The following is a 13495-nucleotide window of genomic DNA, read 5'->3' as shown; positions in this document are numbered from 1 at the left end:
TTGGCGGGCTGGGGGGCTGCAGCGGGAGGGGAGGGAAGGAGGGCCGGAGGGAGGGGTCTCCTGTGGTTTTAAAGGGGCCGGCGCCTCTCCGCGGGATGGGGTGAGTGCTGGCGGCAGGTGCCGCGCGCCGCGTTAGCCCGCTTCCCAAATTAGCAGCCGCGCTTGTAAATAACCCCCCGCCCTCCCCGCCGTGCGCGTCCGCGCGTAAGTCCCTGCTCCTTCTCCCCCAGGCCGCACCGGCCGTTGGGCCGTTGGGCCTGAGGGCGGCCCCGGCACCTCGCGGCCCGTCCTACAGGCGGCGGAGCCAGAGCCGGCCCGGGGGCGCCGTCTCCCCGCCGCGGGGCTTGGGGCAGGGCGGCTCCGCGGCGGGGCCCGGGCGGGGCGGGCGGCTACCTCAGGCGGGCTGCGGGTGGCGGTTCTCCGCCCGCCGTTAAAAATACGGGCGGGCCGCGCTGGCCCTGCCTCAGCCGGGCGTGTCTGCCGTGGGCGCCGGCTGCCCGCCCCGTGGCCCGGCGTGGTGCCCGCTGCCCCCGGGCCGGGTGGGCGCGGGGCTGCGGCCGCCTGCGGGGCCGGTGCCTTCGGCAGGCTCTGTAAGCGCGGGGTTCTCGTGAGCCTGCCCTGCCGCTGTCCTCTTCCGCGGTGGCGCGGTGGTGAAAAGGGCTGTCGGTACCCGCGGGCAGCTGCGGAGGTGCTGCCAGGCGGGCTGGGTTGAGATGACGGGTTGATTTATTGTTTCCTTCCAGAAGAGGGTTCAGTTCTTGAGGGAAGAGGCGACAGCAGTGCCAGAGGGTGGCTGTGCCCGGGAGAGGTCTGTGTGGGGAATCCGCAGAGGCCCATGTGGAAGCATGACAAGGAAGGCTTGCTTTACATGTTTTAAGGTTTTTTTAATTTGAGATGTGTTCTAAGTAAATCTACAGCAGGAACTAGAAATGAAGTACACTTGGCTACAGAGCAGAAAAGTGACCGCTCTTCTGATGGATTTTTTTGTGAAGAGCTTTTCTCTTCCATGGAACATTAATTTTTGCAAAGGAAGTTAACACAAAGCACTCCTTTTAGAAACACAGGAAAATAAATTTAAATTCCTGTCCAGTTCTAAGAATACCATTTCCCTTCCCTCGGCATTTCAGTTACCTATAATAAGTTAACATAGGACCTAAAACTATCCATTGAAACCAAAAGGTGGTAAACCCAAAGTAGACATTCTGAATTTACCGTTCTCTATTTGGTGATAGCGTGAGTATTCTGTGTAATGTTCCTGTCTGAAAGCATGGATTGTTACACTACTTCAGGTGAGCCTTTGAAAGTAGCCATTGTTTTCTGTTTCCTGGGAAATACGGTTTAATTTCTGTGTTAAGACATAACATCGTTCGAGGGTAGGAAGTACCTGAACCTTATATATAATCATGCCAGCCCAATTAGGATGACAGAAGAAAGGCAGTGAAATGCCTTTAATCCTTGTAACACATAAAAGACTTGCACTAAACCACATAATATTCTCTCCTTATAGCTGTTACAATATAAAATTGGGGGATTTCAAGGGATTGTTGTACAACAGTAGTATGCCAGAGTAGGTTAGGTGCAGGGCAGCAGGATGGATGGGTAACGTTACGCTCTATCTGCAATGTTAATGTATCCAGAATTTTGCTTCTACAACATCAGATTTTGAGTCTTAAAAATTAAAACCTCTTACCTTGTAGAAAGGGAGAATGCTTCATCGTGAAAAAGGAGCAATACCTTGAAATAGTCTTGCTTGATTTCTTTTTCCCTACCGATGTGTTTAAATGAGGCATTTAGTAAGTCTTAGGCAATTTTGCTAATAAATAGCCAAGTCCACTCCTGCAGTAATTGCAGTAATGGTACGTTAGGCAGGAATATGATGCAATTATTTCACTGTAAGAAATAAATAAATCCTTATTTCCTTCTTGTTTCATAGAAAGATTCATTTTATATAGCATGCTTTTTTGCCTTACGCTCCCACTATGAGTGTAGGTAATACAGATGGTAACAGTGAGTGCTTATCCCATGCATGAGAATATTGACAGAAACAGGCTTTTGCTGCTTTGCAGTATGCACAAATGTTATCAAAATATGGCTTTGGTATTGTTATACAGATGTGACCTGGCAGATGTACTGCAGTGGGTAAAACAACTTTATGTATGAAAAGATTACAAAAAAATACTAGTGTGCACAGCTCAAAATATATGTTAAATATTTTATGCTGCAGTATAATGGTAACTTTTTATTGCGTTTGGGCACTTAGAAAGCTAGGTGTTCTAAATTGCTTTTTCTAGAGGTGGTTGGAGGTTTAAGTTAGAAGCAAAGTAACCCCAGATACAAGAAGCTGAAGTGTATGACCATAATGAAAAACTAAAAAGGGAGAAGTAAAATTCTTCCAACTCTCTCATTTTGATGTTCCAAAATTGCTTTCCACACTTACAATCTGAGGTTTTGGTATAATTGATACTGGTGTGTGTATATATATATATATATATTGTGATAATACAAAGACTGACAATTTTCTTCCTGAATTTGCTGGCAGCAACTTCTGTGTTTCAAAGCTGCCTAGTGTGCTCCATTGTAAGCCATACAGAATGGAAGACTTAAAATATCCCAAGCAGTAACCACCTGGATAAAATGTAAGCCTTCTAGCTCAGGCTTGGACTCGTTTTGGTAAGCTGCAACGAGCAGTTTAGCTGTTTGAGGGTATTCGATAGAAGTAAGGTATATAGTTCTGCCCGTGCTATAATTTTTTTCTGTTCCCCGTCCCCCCTGGCCCAGACGTGCTTTAGTTCCTCTCTGGGTTTAAAGCAGATAGCAGTCATTTCAGTAAGACCTTTTGCTGGTTGCTTGGACTGTGCAGTGTCATTTGTTTTATGTGAAGTCGCAGGTTGCACTTGCTTACTTGGATCTAGTGCTGTGAAACTCCGAAACATAAGCTCTGTTATGCGTGCTTTTAAGTTTAAATTTGTATCCTGTGGTTATTGCTTTTGAATGCTATCTACCTAAAACATTTTGTACTGACTTAAACTAGCTCAACAGCATTAACTCAGCTTTTTGAGGTGAGATGTATTGCATAATTCAGGTGAAGCTTCAAGATCCTGTCTCATTCCATCATTATTTTAATAAGACTGGGGAGTAGAAGTGAGATCCACAGAAGCAACTGGCTGTCTGGCCTCGCAGTAGTGGATTGTTAAACCCGAGGTTCCTGGGCTTGTGGAAGTCAAGAACCTCATAGTTGTGGTGTGATCTCAAAATGTAGATTTGCACTCTCTAAAGCAAAGGAAGGAAGTAAATACAGTTATTCCTTATTGTTGGTACATATTCCCAACACTGACATTTTGTATTCCAAAGCGTGTAATGTATGTACATTGGACCGTTGCACACAAAAATGCTATTTTGTCTTTTAGGTGTGTCTTCAAGAAAAGCAGCAATCCATGTCTCTTGTGTGGAGCTCTTATCTGATAGATGTGATCTCTGCCAGTTAGACTGAGTTTCTCCAGGAGAGATTAGCAAATGAATGTAATTACTTCTGGCTACAAAGTAGGTACTTCAGTGGCTTGCACAAGCATTGTATTCTACAGCTGGCTTTAGTAAGCGCTCTTTGAACTCCTCTGGCACGGTGATCAGGCAGTACAGATGCAAGCTGTATTACAGTTCATTTAAGGTACTGTAGACTGTACATTTTTCACGGTGGAATGGGGTTTCAGTAAAACTGACTGTCAAGTCACTATCTCTGTTCTTTTCTTGGGAAAAAAGTAAATTCCTTTAAGTTTGGCATACTGATTGTTTTTAAAAAAGCTTTTTGGACTAAAATGTTGTGCTTTATCTATTTGGCCATATGGAAAGGCAAGACAATGTAAAATATGTGTGTTTTTTAATTACTAATTAGAGAGTTAGAGCTAAAACTATAAAACTTACTTGGTGCATCTTAATTGCTGTGAGTAATGCAAAAGCTTTGAAATGCAATCCTTGGGAATGCTTAAGTTACTAATTATATTCCAACCAGTCAAGGTTCACTTGTTTTGAAACCAGTGTGAGCTGGTCCTTTCTGAGGACCTGGTATTTCCAGTGACAAAGATGGAGAAACAAATTTATTTCTATGAAAATGAGTTACTCTCCAAAACCAAGGACAGACTTCAAAGCATAACATTTTATGACAAGAGGCGCTTCAAGATTAATAAAGCAAGGCCCACATATACCACACACAAAAGCTCAAGAGTGGAAGTGCACTTAGGTTTAGCTCAGGTCTAGCTGCTAACTGGTATTTAGAATCCTAACTTGCTAATTGACATTAAGTTAAATTCCAAAGACCAGTATGTAAGCTACAGATGCTGTCTTATGGACTCTCCCTTTGAGGTACTTATTCTATTAGTTCTAGAATTCCTAAGAGATTTTTTCAGTGCCTTTAGACTTCAGGTGCTTTTACCAATTTTAAGGCATTTCAGGAAACCATGTTTGGTTATTGGACTAGCCAGTTCAATGGATCACCTAGGTTCAACAGTATATCAAAGTTTTCAGTTTTGGAATTGTGAATCTTAATTGCAAACATATTAAATTTATTTTTCTGAATAATTTAAATATAATTAACTCGAAGTCATTGTATCCAAGTTTACTGATTCTCTGTTAGCTCTCCTGTATTATATTCATTAGTTAACAAACCATATTCTTTTTGCCTTTTACTCATCTTACGAAAAAATCTGTCAGCAATCATTTTGAAGGAGGACTGCCTCTTGTTATTATTAGCATTTGTTCTTTAGTCTAAATCCGAGAGAATAAATTCCATTCAAATTGATACACTTTCTAGCGATAATACTAAGATTTATTTTACAGCAGTCTTTATTCATATCCAGATCTTAACCAGCTGGTTTCTAGTAGGGTCCCAGGAATACCCAAGTAAAACCATTCTTTCTCAAAAGCTGTGACTTGCTGCTTTATTCAAAATGTCTCTTCTGTTCCTCCATTTTGTCTTGTCCAAGTATGGCTTAGTACGTTTGTGTTTCTTTTCTGAACATGAATGCTTTTGGTTGCAGTGGAACGCTTACCATTCCACTGTGTTTCTATTATCCCTGTAACACCTTGTTTCATGTTTCAGGCCTCCATTTTTTGCTTAGGTTCCTTCTATTAGTATTTATTTGATTTTTTTTTAAAAATACTTCACAGAACCCCAGCTGCATTTGGAACGGTCCTTTTGTTAGTTTCGTTGCCTGGCTACTGTTTTTAATTGCTACTTCTTTTAAAAAAAAAAACCAAAAACTTTTGTCCATCTACTCATTAACATACTCCTGTATTTCTGTATCCTCACTTAGCTGATTTTTTCCCCCCATTCATCTATGCTAACCACATTAACTGTGCATATTATAGAAGCTTCTCCCAATTTCTGCCATATTTTTTTTTTTAATTTTCTTATATACATTTTGGCATTGTTAGTTGTTGAAGATGATTTTTCCAGATACCATAGTAAAGTTCTGTCTCCAGAGGTGTTTTTTTCCAATACATTTCAGTGGCTTAGTATCTTAATATTACTCTAAATTGGAAATGAGAGCTATTAATTTTTCAAACTTAATTCTCCTTTTTAAGGTACTCTAAGCTGAAGAATATGAGAGACTATTTAAACAACCTAGAGCATGATACAGTTTATCTTGGTCTGTTCCAGTAATAATTTTGCATTGTCTTTTGTTTCAATGGGAGGACCAGTCACCACATTTTCTCTGGTTTTACTTGATTGTTCTCCATGGACCAGATCCACATCTCAGAAAACCACAGTTCTCCAAAATCTGTTCTTCGGATTCATCACAGAACAGCCCTGTTGGCCTTCACACCATGTCCACTCATAGAAACCTGTCTGCCTTCTAGTATTGGTGTAAATCTCTTGTTCTGAGGTTCGCTCTTCATTACCTCCTCTTACTACCAACGTCCTAAACAATCACTCCTTAAGGTACATATTGGTTAGATAGTCCTATGTTTGGTATGATGATTGATACTGGAGTGATACAGCTTCCTAAATTACATCATGCAGTTATGACCCTGCTTCTGTAAGTACTGTTTTGTGTCAGTCATGGTATCAAGCTGAAATTTGTAACTTTTAGGAGATTTTTACAGGTGATTTATCAAAGTATTGGTGGCAACTATTCAAAATTTGCAGTTGATATGGATATTGAACTGAATTTTTAATGTGGTATGTTGCATTTATATTCCAAATTAAAGACCTTGTCTCCTGTCATGCCACTGTATTTGAGTGCCGTACTTTTCGAGTGTTGTGACCTCTCCATCTTTCTAGTGCTTGTACCTTTTAATGTTGACCTGTTTGTTTCTGTGCCTTCAAGCTTAAGAGTTATTTATTCTTATCTAAATTAGTAATTAAGAAAGCAGTATGTAGTTGGATAAATGGTGTGCCTGGTGATAAGCTGACACAAGAAACATGTTAAGGGATGGAGAGAGAAAGAAGCATGGGAGGGAGAAGTACCATCAATAGAGCTGCAGCACTCTGTCTGAGGGAGCAAGGCTGCAGTGGAGTAAATGGTGTTCTTTTCCATCCAATATACCTCAGAATGCAGCGAGTTGAGGTTACAAAACTACTTTTCACTCAAGAATATTGGGATGTCTGTGGCGTTAATCCCTTTAATGCAAATAGCTTAGTCCTTAAATTCTTTCTTATGAATCTGCTGCTGCTTGATCTTCTTTTGGGGTACTAATTTATAATTAATTGCACAAGAATTAGAATGCTTGCGAGGCAGACCTGGAAAACTGGGCTGAGTAATAATAAAGTTACTTGATCTAGGAGAAACATGGAGACAGAATGAATGGGGAGGGTGTTTTGTACCCCCTTATTTTCATCGTCTCAATATCTAAGCCTAGTTTTCACTTCTCCGCAATCTGACATTTCAGGGCTACGTGTCTTAGCTCACTCCAAATGTCATTTGGTGTCTCTGAACACCTATGAGAGTGGTAGTTGTTAAATAGCATGGTCACAGTTTGACAGCTGATGTCAAAATATAGCCAAGTAGTATGTTGTGTGATGGGTGCGCATGATGTTCCCAGTAGCTATTCTTAAGAATTATTATGCCAACGTCTGTCTTCTCAAGATTTCTGCTATTCCTTTTTGACACTGGTCTTGCCTTGCCTTTCATGCTTATTTCCCCTTACTCCTTCTGAAGCTGCTACAGGAAAATCAATGAGAAAATGAATGAATGTGATTGAGGAAGCTAAGGAGAGACAGCAACCGAATGTGCATTGTATTTAATTTGGAGAATAGGACTGGTTGAGGGGAACAGCTGTCGGCAGGTGACCTTGGGGTAGAATTTTGACATATTAGGGTCTTTTGTGTTAATGCAGTAAGGCAGTGAGAAGAGGGGCAACCTCCTGGGGCAATGACATTCAGTTCAGAAACACCATGTGATCCTCTTAAAAAAGCACGAGTACCTTACGGCAAAAAGCAGTATTTCTTTACAAACATGGTCTGGAAAATTCTGTAATACACCAGAAAGTGATAACACTACAGCTGAAGACTGCCTTCAAACTTCTTACTATTGAAGGTAACATTAAGTGTGTACTTCAATCTGACCTATAAAGTCACATCCAACCCTTGATTATTTAAGTAACCGTTTTTACCTGAGCCAGTTTTGTTTCTTAACAGATACAGTTAATATAGAAACATACACAGATTTACTTTTGCAGCGGGTACAGTGTGTTCTGGTTTGGGTTTGTCCACTCAGTGACAATGTAAAGGGTTTTCATTGTTAAACTCATTGACTTGTTTAGATCTGGAGAAATCCAGTTGCTTCAGGGCGCTTCATTGTATAGATGTTAGCTCTCCTTTCCTTTTTGTTCTGTCCCTGCTTAGCAAGGTTATCTCCAGTGCTGCTGAGAAACATCCTTCAGGGAAAGTAAGCATAAATTATGGTACATTCATGGACAATTTACATAGGCTTCCTTGTGTTTCTTATGATAAGGGAGACTATTCTAAATCATTTGTCCTCTTTCCTCCTATTCCTTCTTTGTATTGCCTGCTTCCTATTTGTGGTTTCTGTAGGACTGGGAGAATAATAACGTACTGATCAGATGTTCTGCCTTGCAACCTCTGCAGCACAGTTCCTTCCTGTTAACCAAATCAGAAGAACGCTCATGGTGCCCCTCCAGCTCACAAGTTATTACTTGAGCAATGTTCTCTGAAGCCAGTGATGCCATGTAGGCTTCGATGCTTCAGTTCAGGGCAGAGTCTGGCCCCTTGAAGCATTTGCTGAAGTTAGGGACCTTGCATTTGACCTTGTTGGTTTTTCTAATGCTAGTGTCAGGAATATAGGCTATAATAGCAATTAGGGCCCTGAGCTCTTTGACACATCCATATGGTTGGTTGTTCAGGTCCGTACTGTACTTACAAAAAGTGAAGTTAATATATTGGCTGATGTGCTAGGCAGCACCATGCTTGTGTTCCATATGCCTGGACTGCATAAAGGATCTGTAGGACTCATGCTAAGGCCTGTTTGCCAGGGCCCAGCATTGCCATTTAGGGAGTGATTTGAAACTTCACCTAAATTTTCTGCTGTGGGCATGCATATAAACGGGAATTGTGGGCGAGTCTTGGCTTTGGCGAAGGTTTGGAATCAGGCTTAACCTTTGTTTCCCATATTATAATATGAATCGGTTGATCACTTAAAAAATAACGTAACCAGATTCTAATTGAAAACAATGCTGACTTTTTTTTAAAATACAAAAAATCTGGCCAGCTTCTTTGAGAAGGTCCACTTAGTACACTGGCCATAACAGTTTTCATGTAATTGTATTTAAACTCTAAAAACTTTGTGTTTTTTCGAGCTGTGAAGCTAATAAAGAATGCGCTACTAATTCCTTGTCTCTAAGGAATTTTAACAAAGTTATGTTTTCTTAGGAAAAAATAGAAAAGGCTGCTGTGTGCAAGTCCTTGGGAATTACGATTACTGGCAGAAAAAGGGTCTGAAAGAGATTTCTTGTTTTAAAAGCAGTACCATTCATATTTCTACATGCTAAGAATCAAGCTCTGATTTCAATCAAAATGGTTTTGTTTTAAATAAACTAGGCTTCTGTGAATCACCTGAAGATTTTTAAAATTAATTTTGAATGAAGAAAGTGAGTATTGTTAGTTTTGTATAACCAAAAAGCTTTGAACAGAATTATTATATTAATGCTTTTAGCCAAAATGAATTGTAGAATTGTCAGTGAGCTCTCGGTGCTACATGCTTTGACTTCAAATTAGCGTTTTTAGGTTACCCAAAACTTTGTATAAGCAGCTGAAATTCACGGCATGTGTTTTGACCAACGGTCGTAAGAAAAATAATGCATCTAAAAATACTGCAACCTGTAAGAGGATCTTGTCTTTTTCAAGGTGACCTTTTTCTGGGGAGCCCCCGCCCACCCCAAGTGTGTAAGTGGTTTGCAACTTCAGTGTCAAGACCAGCCAAGCTGTTAAAATGAACGTTCTTCTTCGTGGGAAAAAAACTTTATTTTTTTTTACCTTTCTGTCACCCAAAACACACCCCAACTTTTAACCGAAAGTAAACGGCTCAGGCACTTACAGATATCCTGACCTGCAGCTTTCTCACAAAAAAAAAAAAAAAAAAAAAAAAGGCAGTTAAACTTTTTAAAGGGACTGACTGTAAAAAAGGCGAAGCGGGGATCGCGCCGGAGCTGGGGACTCATCATGCCAGGGCGGCGGTGCGTGTGGCCGGCGCCGGGCTGCGGCACTGTGTCCCGGCGGAGCGCCCGGCCGGGCCCCGGGTGCCGTGCCGCGCCGCGCCGTGCCGTGCCGTGCGGGGCCGTGCCGTGCCGCGCCGCGCCGTGCCGCGCTCTCCTCTCTCGCTCTCTTTCTCTTTCCCCCTCTCTCGCTCGCTCGCTCTCCCCCCTCCCTCCCTCGCTCTCTCGCTCTCCCTCTCTCTCTCTTACACTGCCAGCCCCTGATGTGATGGCGAAGAAACCCCGTTGACAAGGCACTGCTTTTTCATGACGGTGAGTTTCCCTTTGAGTGTATTATAATTTTGTGATAAAAATTTCAAGGAAAAAAAAAACACACAACCTCCTTCCTCCCTTCCTTCGGGGAGGGAAAAGAGAGGGGGGAAATCTATCTCCAGACAGACAGAAAAGAAAGAGGAGCAAATTAACAACCAGGAGTTGCCAAAACCAGGATATTAGGTTTCAGCCCAGAGAGCTATTGGCTCTGGGGCTATGTATATAAATATATATCTAGAGAGAGAGCGAGCGAGAGGGGAGACGAGGAGGAAGAAGAGGGATATTTTGTGGGTGGCTGTTGTTTGGGCAGATGTGGATTCACATGGAAATGAACTATATTATTTTTTTTTCCGCGAGGCTGGTGGTGGTGGCTGCTGAGGGCACTTAAAAAAAAAAAAAAAAAAAAAGTTGTTTCTTAAAATAAAGGCGGGGGGTGGTGGTGGTGGGGGTGGGGGTGTAGAAGGGAGAGATAAGGTTTCAGGTCCAGGCTGATAGCTGCAGAGAGGGGAGAGGTTTGGGGTGGGTTTTTTTTTCTTGCTGATGCCATGCAAATTTAGGAGAGGAGGGAAGAAAAATCTCTTTTAATGACTCATTGATTGAGCCGGTTTAAAATTAGTTGTTGTTGTTGTCTTTTTTTTTTTTTTTTTTTATTTTCCGCCCCCTTGATGGCCATCAAGAGAGGGATGGAAAGAGGAGAGGAGGGAGAGCGAGTGTGTGTGTGTATGTGTGAGTGTGAGAGAGAGAGTGAGAGGGAGAGAGGGGGATAGAGAGAGTGTGTGAGGGAGAAAGAAAAATAATCTTTTCAAATCTCCTCCCTCTTTTTTTTCCCCCCTCGTTTCTTTGCTTTTCTCTAAAGCTCTGTAGTCTGTGAAACACTCTTTCTTCCTCCTCGTCGGGAAAATGGAGACACTTCGTCTCTCTCCTGGCTGTGGAGCTGGGAAGAATTTTTCTTCTCTTTTTTCCTTTTTCACTCCTGGCTTGATTTTTTCCTTCCCCCCGTCCACTCGCCACCACCCTAACCTTGTAATTTCTTTGAGTTTGTGTCTCAGATTTGTGCCTTCTGGGGATTTATTTTTCACTCATTTCCTCGTTTTCGGTGTCGCCACTAGATTTGATTTGATTTGTTTGGTTCTTTATTTGCAATTTCCTCCGAATTGCTCCGTGTCTCCTGCTTTTAACCAAGGAATGGAAACGGTGCTGCTTTTTGTGGGTGTGCGAAATGCTCGGGCGGTAGGTTTGGGCTAATGCGCTTTTTTCTCCTTTTCGGGACTAAGTTTGCCGCTGTGGGAGGTTTTTTTGGGGTTTTTTTTGTCGTTCCCCCCCCCCCCCCCCCCCTTTTTTTTTTTCCTTTTGGAGAGAATATTCAACTGTAACTCTTCTTTTTAAAACGTAACAATAAACCGTCTCTTTCTGGAGTAACCCGTTTCGCTTTGCTGTGGAGTGGATGTGAATCTGATCCTTTGTGCTGATGGGATTATTTTCTTTAAAAGAAGCAATGTTTTATAAATAGTTTTTACTTGTGGCTTGAAATAGTAGTCGGTTGTGGAGGGGATGCCGTGAAATCCTCACAATTCACATTTATTGGCTTATGGGGGGGGGCTTCAGTACTTAAGTTACAATTTGCTTTTGTTAATAATTGCAAAATTCACTTACAGCTTGTGGCAGATAGCAGACGTAGTGATGTTAAAATTAAACGCCGTACAGAGGGCACCTTTAATGTTTATTTAGAACTGTTACTAAAATAATCAGAGGGGGAAGGGAAGCGATGTGGAGGCCTTGGCTCTTGCCCGCTCTCTCGCCCTGGGGCCCGGCAGGCCGGGGCGCAGCAGGAGCCGCGGGAGAGGGAAGGGGTCCCGCGGAGGCCGCCCGGCCGTGCCCCGAGCTCGGCAGCCGGCGTTTGCGGTGCGGCGCTCGGTGCGAGTGGGCGAGAGCGGGGAAGATGGCGCTGTCTGGCTTCCTGCCAGCGTTTGTTGCGCAGTTTCGCTCTGACTCTCCTCCCCCACGGGCGCCATTTTAAGGTCCTTTCTGTTGTCGCCGCGCCGTGTGGGGCGTTGCCGTCGCGCCACGCTCGGGCCATTTCTCTTTCTCTCTCGGAAGCGTTACGCGGGGCTGGAGAGCCTCTCCCCGACATACCCGAAGCTGCTTGCTGCCCTCCCCGCCCCTTCTCTTTCTTTCTTTAAGAAATATCTGTAAGGGGTTTCTTCTGTGTGCGCTATGGGGAACGGGGGTGAAGGATTTGTTGGCGTGTGTGCGGGGAGCAGAGGGCGGATTGCTTTGGGCATGGGCGCTCTCGGGAGCGGCCCTGTCAGCCGCTCGCTCTGAGCTGCTGCCCCCGTCGCCTGGCTGCCCCCATCGCCTGGCTGCTCAGGGCCATCATCCTGTGAGGGGCTGAACTGGCTTGGTTCAGAGAGGCCTGGGCTCCCAGCTTGAGGCCTGTCAACATCACTTCAGAGCTTGTTTTCGTGTTTCTGAAATAACGTGTTTCTTGACATGAGATGCATTCGTGGTGTAGGAAGAAACAGTACATGAAAGAGTGGCCTCTTCTGTTGAAGAGATGACCCAAAAGTACACCATGTCATTAAAAAAGAACACCCCCACCCCAAAATGTTCTGGTGTAGCACGTAAGGTAATCTTCATTGAAGAGCCTTTAACACCTTCAAAAATGCTTGTAAAAATACAAGGACAAGTAACTTTTTGGTGGGTGGGTAGTTAACTAATTTAGTTTCTGTTACTCTCTTGGTAATTATTTTTGAGCGGGTGGACTAGCATCTTTCCAGGTTTTTACCGGTCCAAATCATTCAAATTTGACAGCTCCACTTTAATACGCTTTTTCAGCTTTTGTTTTGATGCTGGTTTTAGGGAGAGTGTTGAAATGGTCTCCTGTTTTTTGATCAAAACTTCCTTTTGTTTGCTTGTGGTGTTCCTACGTTTCTGTGTAATCTGATCAGTGCTCATGAGGCTTGAGTTGAATACCAACATCTGTATTCAGGGACAGCAAGCATGCAGCCAGACCAAGCCATGCTGCGCACGCTAAGGGCTGTGGAATCCTTGTTTAGTTCTTCACTTTATGTTTTTTGACAGATCAGAGGAGAGCCTCTTGCTCATTCCTGGAGGAAGTGGGAGATGTTTTTAAAATTTGGGATTGCTTTTGAGGCTGTTTAAATTCTTTGCCTGTTGGTGTTGAAGGGTTTTAAATGACATTTTAAACTATGCAGTTTTATTGCTTGGAGTATACTAAAAATATGTCTGTATAGAAACTCTTTTCTAAAGACTTTAATGGGGACAACTTCGTTAATGTTTTAGCTTTTTAAAAAATGCACCTCCTAAAACTTCAGTTCAAAAATCTATGGAGTGTGGAGTACAGTATTTGTTCACATTTCAGAAATCTTACTAGTACATGAAATTCAGATTTTCTCGAAGTGATTATTTTGCAATTTAGTCCTGGGATTAAGATAGCAAATTTTTTTTTTACTGTGTAGTGTATTTCTGTACAATAAAACTTTCCTAATGTCTGGCA

At 42.7% G+C, this 13495-nt stretch overlaps 1 protein-coding gene across 3 annotated transcripts in view; it reads left to right on the top strand.

The window, feature by feature from the left end:
- The first annotated feature begins 57 nt into the window (after positions 1-57).
- BICRAL (BICRA like chromatin remodeling complex associated protein) overlaps positions 58-13495 on the top strand; it is a 46089-nt gene continuing 32651 nt past the window's right edge. The window contains exon 1 of one of the 3 annotated variants that reach the window (XM_055815907.1): positions 58-100. The gene's annotated coding sequence lies outside the window, so the exon portion shown is untranslated. Of the gene's footprint in view, positions 101-9606; positions 9979-10429; positions 11209-13495 lie in introns of those variants that run through there. The other 2 variants (XM_013300238.3, XM_055815908.1) reach the window with 2 other exon arrangements.

This window comes from Falco peregrinus, chromosome 11 (assembly GCF_023634155.1).
Source record: "Falco peregrinus isolate bFalPer1 chromosome 11, bFalPer1.pri, whole genome shotgun sequence".
NCBI classification, from domain to species: domain Eukaryota; kingdom Metazoa; phylum Chordata; class Aves; order Falconiformes; family Falconidae; genus Falco; species Falco peregrinus.
This window is presented reverse-complemented; position numbering and strand designations above follow the sequence as displayed.